Source organism: Rhea pennata, chromosome 1 (assembly GCF_028389875.1).
Source record: "Rhea pennata isolate bPtePen1 chromosome 1, bPtePen1.pri, whole genome shotgun sequence".
Lineage (NCBI taxonomy): Eukaryota > Metazoa > Chordata > Aves > Rheiformes > Rheidae > Rhea > Rhea pennata.
Window position 1 is genome coordinate 102,861,340 of NC_084663.1, and position 7,109 is coordinate 102,868,448.

Sequence of the window (7,109 nt, forward strand, 5' to 3'; positions counted from 1 at the left end):
GAGTTTTCAGATTGACTAATGGATCCAGTCCATCCTTAATTGTGATTTATATTCCTTGCTCAGGCTCCTGGTCTTCAGCCATGCAGCTTTCCTGCCATGTGACTACTGGAGTTATCTAAGTCTTACATTGAAGTCCTTAGTGCGTTATCCACAAATGGTGTCCTGCCCTTTTGAATTTGACTCATCCAGTAGATGAACCAATAGGGAGTGACCAGTCATCTTGAAGCATTACTTAGAGCAAAATCACTGCCAGTAAGGTGAGTCTTCCAGCAATGAAAAGGACAATGTCTTCTCCTTTTTGGGTGTTTGGCCTTCTTCCACAGGAATAGACCATACCAGCTCTGCTTTCTATCACAGTCTACTTCCTTTTCTTCCTTCCCATCAATCTCTACAGCCTAACAAGCATAGACTGTTCCTGTAGCTCAGAAATGTTTGTCTCTGATGTTTCAGGAAGAGCCCTTTCAGAAGCTGACCTCTGAGTTCCTAGCCTGGCAGAAGCAGGTTGCATTTTCTTTTGAAACAGGATATTAAGGTCCTTTTGAAGCTGACTGCTCTTGCCTATAATGTCTTAAGTGTGTGGAGAGATGTCCTTGCCTAGTGCCATTACCTTTTTCTTTTCCTCATCTTTCCTTCTCTGATAGTTCCCTATATTCATCCAGAAAGGTCTTTTGTAAGTCACTATTCAATAACTTCCCATTCTTCCACCTGGTTGCATACAGGGTTAACAAAACAGCTCTCAGGACCCAGAACTGTGACATTGCTGTGTTTAAACCTTACCTTACCTCCTGGCTCGTGGCAATGTGTTTGAGTGTTACCTCTTCCTGCTTGACTGAGACCCGTGTTTCAGTGGTGAGAGGTGTTCCTTGAGTCTGTGGCAGAAGCAGAGGAAGTGCTGCAGGCTCTGTTAGATGGCAGGCCTTATGCAAAAGTAAGATCGCTGGTGCCATGTTGAGGTACTGGGCGCATCCTTTAATAAAGTACCTTGTGCAGCTGTGGGAACAATGAAGGAGTTGGCTTGAGACTGAGACGCACAGTCCAGGCACATAGAAGTGAGATCAAGCATACATACTTGGAATGGTGTATATGTTTAACCGAGGTTGTGTACCCTAGAGATTCTCCCTAGAGTTCCCTACAGTTCCTACCTTTGGTTTTAAGGAAATACGTTTGGCTTAGCATAACTATAATTGTGTAACTACAGCAATAACCTCCTCCTCCAGTGCGAATGGAGGATAGCAGTAGCAACAGCATTGGCATTGCCTACACCTGTCTGCTGTACTCCTCTTGGGATGTTCATGCAGTAACGAGAGAAAATAGGGTTCATGGCATGTTGATCAGGATGCTTGACTCCAACTGAGCATGAAGAGGGTGAGGGAATGGAAGATCTTTTGAATTGTTAGAAGCAACTAGAGGGATAGAGCACTGGAACAGGTTGCCCACAGAGATTGTGGAGTCTCTTTTTCTGGAGATACTCCAAACCCACCTGGACATGGTCCTGTGTAACGTGCTCTAGGTGACCCTGCTTGAGCAGGGGAGTTGGACTAGATGATCTCCAGAGGTCTCTTCTAACCTCAACCATTCTGTGATCCTGTAACTATCTGCTAGCTAAGAACATCCAGACCACGAACAGAGTATTGTTGCTCCATTTTACTTACCATGGCAGCTCACCAGGCTCCAGGCTGAATTTTTCTAGAATGCCTGAAGATCTGTGTTTGGGGAGAAGCTTGAAATCCATAAATGAAAAGTGCTTTAGGAGCTTCAGAGGACCTGAAGTTGGCAGTTCTGGGCTTTCAAAAGAGGCTGTTCTGGCTTTGGCAATGGACCTTATGAAATTGCTGCCTTTCCCATGGTTTCGGAGGAGTGGGGGAGAGGGAATCTGTTTCTGTTAGATGAGTTGTCACTAAAGAAAAGGCTTTGATACTGGGGGAACTGTAAATAGTGCTGCTATTGCTCTCTTGATTTCCTCACCTCGGGAACATAGATGTATGTCAGTCTATCTTTGGTCTGAGTCCATCTGACAGTAGTCCATCTGTGCTTTCTTAGTGCAGACAGAGCCTTAGTATCCTGAGCAGTATGGGGCCTTCTGTCCACATACACACTGGGGCTTCCTCTGGGTAGCGCTTTTGCTGCTCTGTGGGACCTGCAGCCTCTCCTAGTTGCAGCTCCAGCCCCTCAGTTGCTGCCTCTGGTTCTTGGATGGTGTCTGCTACCACAGGTTTGGGGATAGTGAAAATTCCACATGCCTTTCAAATTCTGACTTTGCTATCAGAGGACCTTGGAGACCCAGTTTCTTCCTCTAAGGCTGGAGAAACACATACATTGTACATTTTCCAATCAGGTCTGTTAGGAAACCTGCTGCAGCCACTGGTGCAAAGGGACTGTGGCAGCTGGAGTTATCATGTTTCTCAGCTTAAATGTATTTAACAATTGGCTACAGCAATGGCTGTTTAATTCTCTTGCTAACACTTCCAGGGCAGCCATTTAATTTTTTTAAACCCTCTTGCTTCTGGAAATCCTGTAATCGAATCCAAGCTCTGTCAGTCTAATTAGTTTTGAAACGTAGCATCCCTGCAACTTAGAGACCCAAATAAGCAGCTTAGTATTAAAACCCAGGTTCTCTCCCAAAACTTAATACTTCTATGTATTCCCTAACAGAAGTTTCTTCTGAACAAGAGCCTGCTGGTATTACACTCTGTTTTCTCTCTTAACCTCCTCCTCCCCTTTCCCAGCCTTTGTTGTCAGCGCATTTGTCAGGAACTGAAAAGACCAGGCAGCAGCAGCAGACCTCTGCTGCTGTCTGCTTCAAATAGTCCTTCATCCTGGTGCTTGCTTAAAATATGATAATGCTGCTTTGAATGCCAGTGCAGTGAGGTTTGGGGGCGGTGCGTAACAGCTTCTAGTGCCACGTAGCAGCCAAGCCAAGCAAGGGACTGCTTTTGTCAACTGCATGGTGACGTGATCTAATCCTGCATGTGCTGTGCCAAGGGGAATCACTGATTTAAAGAAAATGGGCTGTACTGCTTCAGAGCCAAATTGTACAGCCAGAGAAGTGTGATATAGCTCAGGAAAGGGCAGCTACAGAGTGGCTGCCGCTTTCTAGAAGTGCCACATGCACTTGTACCTTCCTGGGGTGCTGTGAGGAGCTGGCAGGAAGAGATGTATTGGCGCCCTCCCTGCTACCTTGCTCTCGCTGCATTATCTCCTCTGACTGTGCAGTTCCCCAGAGGTAGGTCATCCCTGCCAGCCTTCTGCTGCCCTGCAACTGAGCGTGATGCAAATGTAAGGGCACCTGCGAACTGCAGAGGTGCAGCCAAAGCCCTTTGGTGCCAAGAAGCCCTCAGTGCTGGCTAAGGGGGAAAGGCTGGGTGTGGGGAGACAGTGGGTGTTAGAAAGAAGGGTTTGGTGAAGTTCTACAGCAGCTCCTCATCTCCTGCTTCATTCAGGGATGTCTCATGCAAGTGCCCTCAGGGTGATACCAGCTATGTCTGCATTAGTGAGTGGTGTGAGGTAAAAGGAATGGATCTGTAAAGCAAACCAGTTTGTGCTGAGGACTTGGTGTCTGCCCTCAGCATGTCTAGGGAGGAGTTTTCCTTCAGGCATGCATCTGTCAGTGTTGGAGTACCCAGGCATACTTCTGGAGCACTCGGTTGGCTTTAGCTTCCTCTCAAATGAACCCAGTCAGTGTCCTTAAAGTAAAGAGCAGTAAGATGAGGTGCCCAGGAGGTTTATATCAGAAGCACGTTGTGGACCAAGACTATGAGACTGATGGAGTTGTACTGATAGAGGAGTGAGCTTTTTCAGCTCTTTTGTGGGTAGAAGATCCAAAGAAAGAAAGAAAAAAAAGAAAGGAAAAAAAGAAAAAAGGCTAAAGAGCATTCCTCTGTATTAGGATAAGACATGAGGTATGTGGTTGAGGCTCCAGATTTATCTCTTTGGCAGAGAAGCCTCAGAACAAGTGCATTTGCCTGCTAATGACATAGTAAAGGATAAATAATCCTAACCTTTTGTCCCCACAAGTGCCTGGCCAATTTTGTTCTTGATTCAGTTTTTACAGGAGACATGACAGTGCAAAGGAGAGCAAGCACCAGTTCACCAGAAAGGATCTGTCGGGCTCTCTTTCCATCCAGCCCTTGCTGCTTGGAACTGAGAGTGACCACAATCCTAGAAAGCTGCAGCCTCACAGGGTGGGTGTTTCTCTGCTTCCCAGCCTGTTCTCCTCTTAGACTTCTTTAACTAATTTGTTTCAGTTCCTGTATCAATTAATGCTTTTTTTCTTTTTTTTTTTCCTGCAAAACTATTGCAACAGCCTTTCTGTGCTGAAGTTCTGCTGAGGGTTTTGCTCATGAAGACCCTTTCTCTAACATGCAATGGAGCTGTGTCCTGTAAGGGCTCAGGACATGAGATGTGAGTAACAGAAGCAGCTCTTCTTGCTGCTATGAGAAGTGACCTTTTTCTTCACCTTTGCTGGAATTCCCACTGGTTTTATAGCTGTCTGGCTTCCCTGGGACTGGCTGGTAGTTTGGTTTTGCAGTGTGTTAACGTGGAAGTCTTTATCCACCAAAATCTCATTTGGCTCCGAAAGTTGTAGGTGAAAGCCTATGTAGCTGAGAGCTGAGCTCCCAGAAAAGTGAGCCTGCCTCCAGCAAGAGCTCGAGGATTCGGGCGCTTGTGCTTTGTCGGAAGATTTCTGCCCATGAGAGCATGCACAGAGGATTGCAGCTGCGACTGCCAGTCTTGGGGAAGCTGGTTCCAGCTTGGCTCTGTAATTGGGACAAGTAACCAGCTGGCTTTGATATCTGAGCAGGGCTGAGAAAACCTGATGGCAGACTTCAAAGTCTGTTGCGCCAGCGTGTCTGATTATTCATAGGCTTCTGGTATATCCTCTGAGACAGCCACATTATCATGGCAATGCTGTGCTATTCCCCAAGTCCCCTGACCCTGCCAGCCTCAATCTCTCACTTTTGAGAATGTAAACCTTGTCCCTTTCCTTCCTCCTCCTCTATCCCTAGTCATTGTGGGGACCTGTGAATGGCATCTCCAGGTTTGGGGATGTTTCCTGAGACCTGTGAAGCAAAGATGGGAGCAATTTTGGTGACCCTGCGTATAGCCTGTACCCAGTGCTGTATTTCCCTTCCTTCTTGAGTCACAGCCAGTAGCCTGCAGTGCCAGGAGTCTCTGTGGCTGCTCTCTGCTGAGGTGCTCAGAAGCCCATAACCAAGCAAAATACATGGGTGGGCAAGTCTGCCCCAAAAGCTTTTGGGGAGCAGAGCACTGCATCCTGCTCTGATACATGCTATTGCAGCGGATGTCACATAAGCTGAAGAGTGAGAAAGGATTGGGGAAGAGGAGGAGCCATACAGCTTCCATGTGCTCACCTGCTGCATGCAGTGCAGCTTCAGATGCTGGGGCAGGGGACCGGATCTGTGACCTCTCCCCTGTGCCCACTAAAGGTACCTCTGGCCCTAGAGAGCCTGGCCTATTAGAGCTTGGGATCTTAGCAGTCTGTTTGCCCAAAGGCCACTACAAACATACTGCTGCCTCCTCCATCCTGAATAGCTTCCTCCACAGTGTTTCTACCCTATTACCAGAGCGACCCTGTCTTAGTGTCCAGTTGGTTATATACGAGGTTTAAAAGTCTCTGTGGATGTTGCTAATTGCTGCTGTGCTCTCCTAGGTAAGAGTCTGACTTCACCCTCACTGGCTTGGGCTCAGTAAAACTTTCCATGCCTCATTTTGGCTGAGTTTTTCTGGAACGCTTTGGCCCAAAGTAGTTGAGCAGCACCCAAGAAGGTGGCCAACAAAGGGGTCTAGTGAGGCAGGCAGAGGAAAAAAGGATGTGGGAGCATGTAATTAGAGGCTGTCAACACCCATACGAAGGCCGAAATCAGCACTGTGGGCAACCTGACCCCTGGTCCTTGCACTCTGCAGGGGGAGACTGCAATATCCCATCAGGTGTGCTGTGAATAACCCAGTTGCTCAGATGCTGGCAGTGGCCAGGCAGCCTTGAGGGCAGGGAGATGGGAGTGTTTGTCCCCAGTGGCGCAGGAGCAGCACTTACATCTCGTTGGATGAAGTGCATGGCCACACACATTGCCTGGCTCAGAGGAGGCAAGCCCTCTGCTCCTTGCAGATACCAGCAGGGATCCTCTGTGCTATCCAAGAAGTGTGTTCCCCACCTCCCCTCCTGTATCTCCTCCAGGAAGATGAGGGAAGGGGATCTTTCTCTTCATGGGCTTGACTTCACTGGTGTTGTTTCTAACAGCAATGTTATCTTTGTAAAGGATTCTCTGATCCCCTTCTTTTACACATCCTTGCACGGTTATTAGCCCTGCCATATATTTGGTTATACTGATTTCCCAGGAAGGAAGAGAGCAAGTTTTAGACTACAGTCCTGGAAAGAGGGAGCTGTTGTTTTTGTCCACAGAGCATCATCATTGCTGGTGATAGGGCTGGGTAAAACAATCCTATTCTCTGTGGTTTCTCTATTGCAAATGTAAAGTGATTCATGCGTCATTTGATTTGCAGGCTTGGAGTTTAACTGTCCCCTTGTGTGTGTTTATCTGCACACTGACTATAGGAAGCTCACTGAGGTTGAACTTCAAGTTTCCTCTCCATTTACTCTGTCACAGTAGCAGAGATGTTTTTCTTTCCACCAAAGTGGTAGGCAGATTGGCTTATGGTCTGAGGATCTGAGGGTGCAGGAGTTTGGGATCCCCCCAGGTCACTGCTAGCAGCAGGTTGATTTCAGAAAGCCAGCCTCCTCATCCCTCCTCTCTGAGGCAGGAGAGCTTCATCCTGCAGCAGGGAATCAAAGCCTAAATGCACTTTTACAGTATCTACTTCACTGCCTCTGTGGAGGCAGTGAGTCGGTTTCGGCTTGTGTTACCCTCTGTTCCCACAAAATGCATCATGTTCCTCTGCTCTGTTTCGTTGTAATGACAGTGGGCAGCAGGGGACAGGTGAAAGGCTGCAGGGTCCTCTCTGTCTGTTGCAATAGCTTGACCCCTCAGACTGGTGGTGGCACTGGAGCTGTATGTGTGGGCTAACAAGCAGCCTGAGAGAGCTAGTAAGGGTACAAGCCTTGCAGCAAGGAATCTTGCCTTTATTTCATA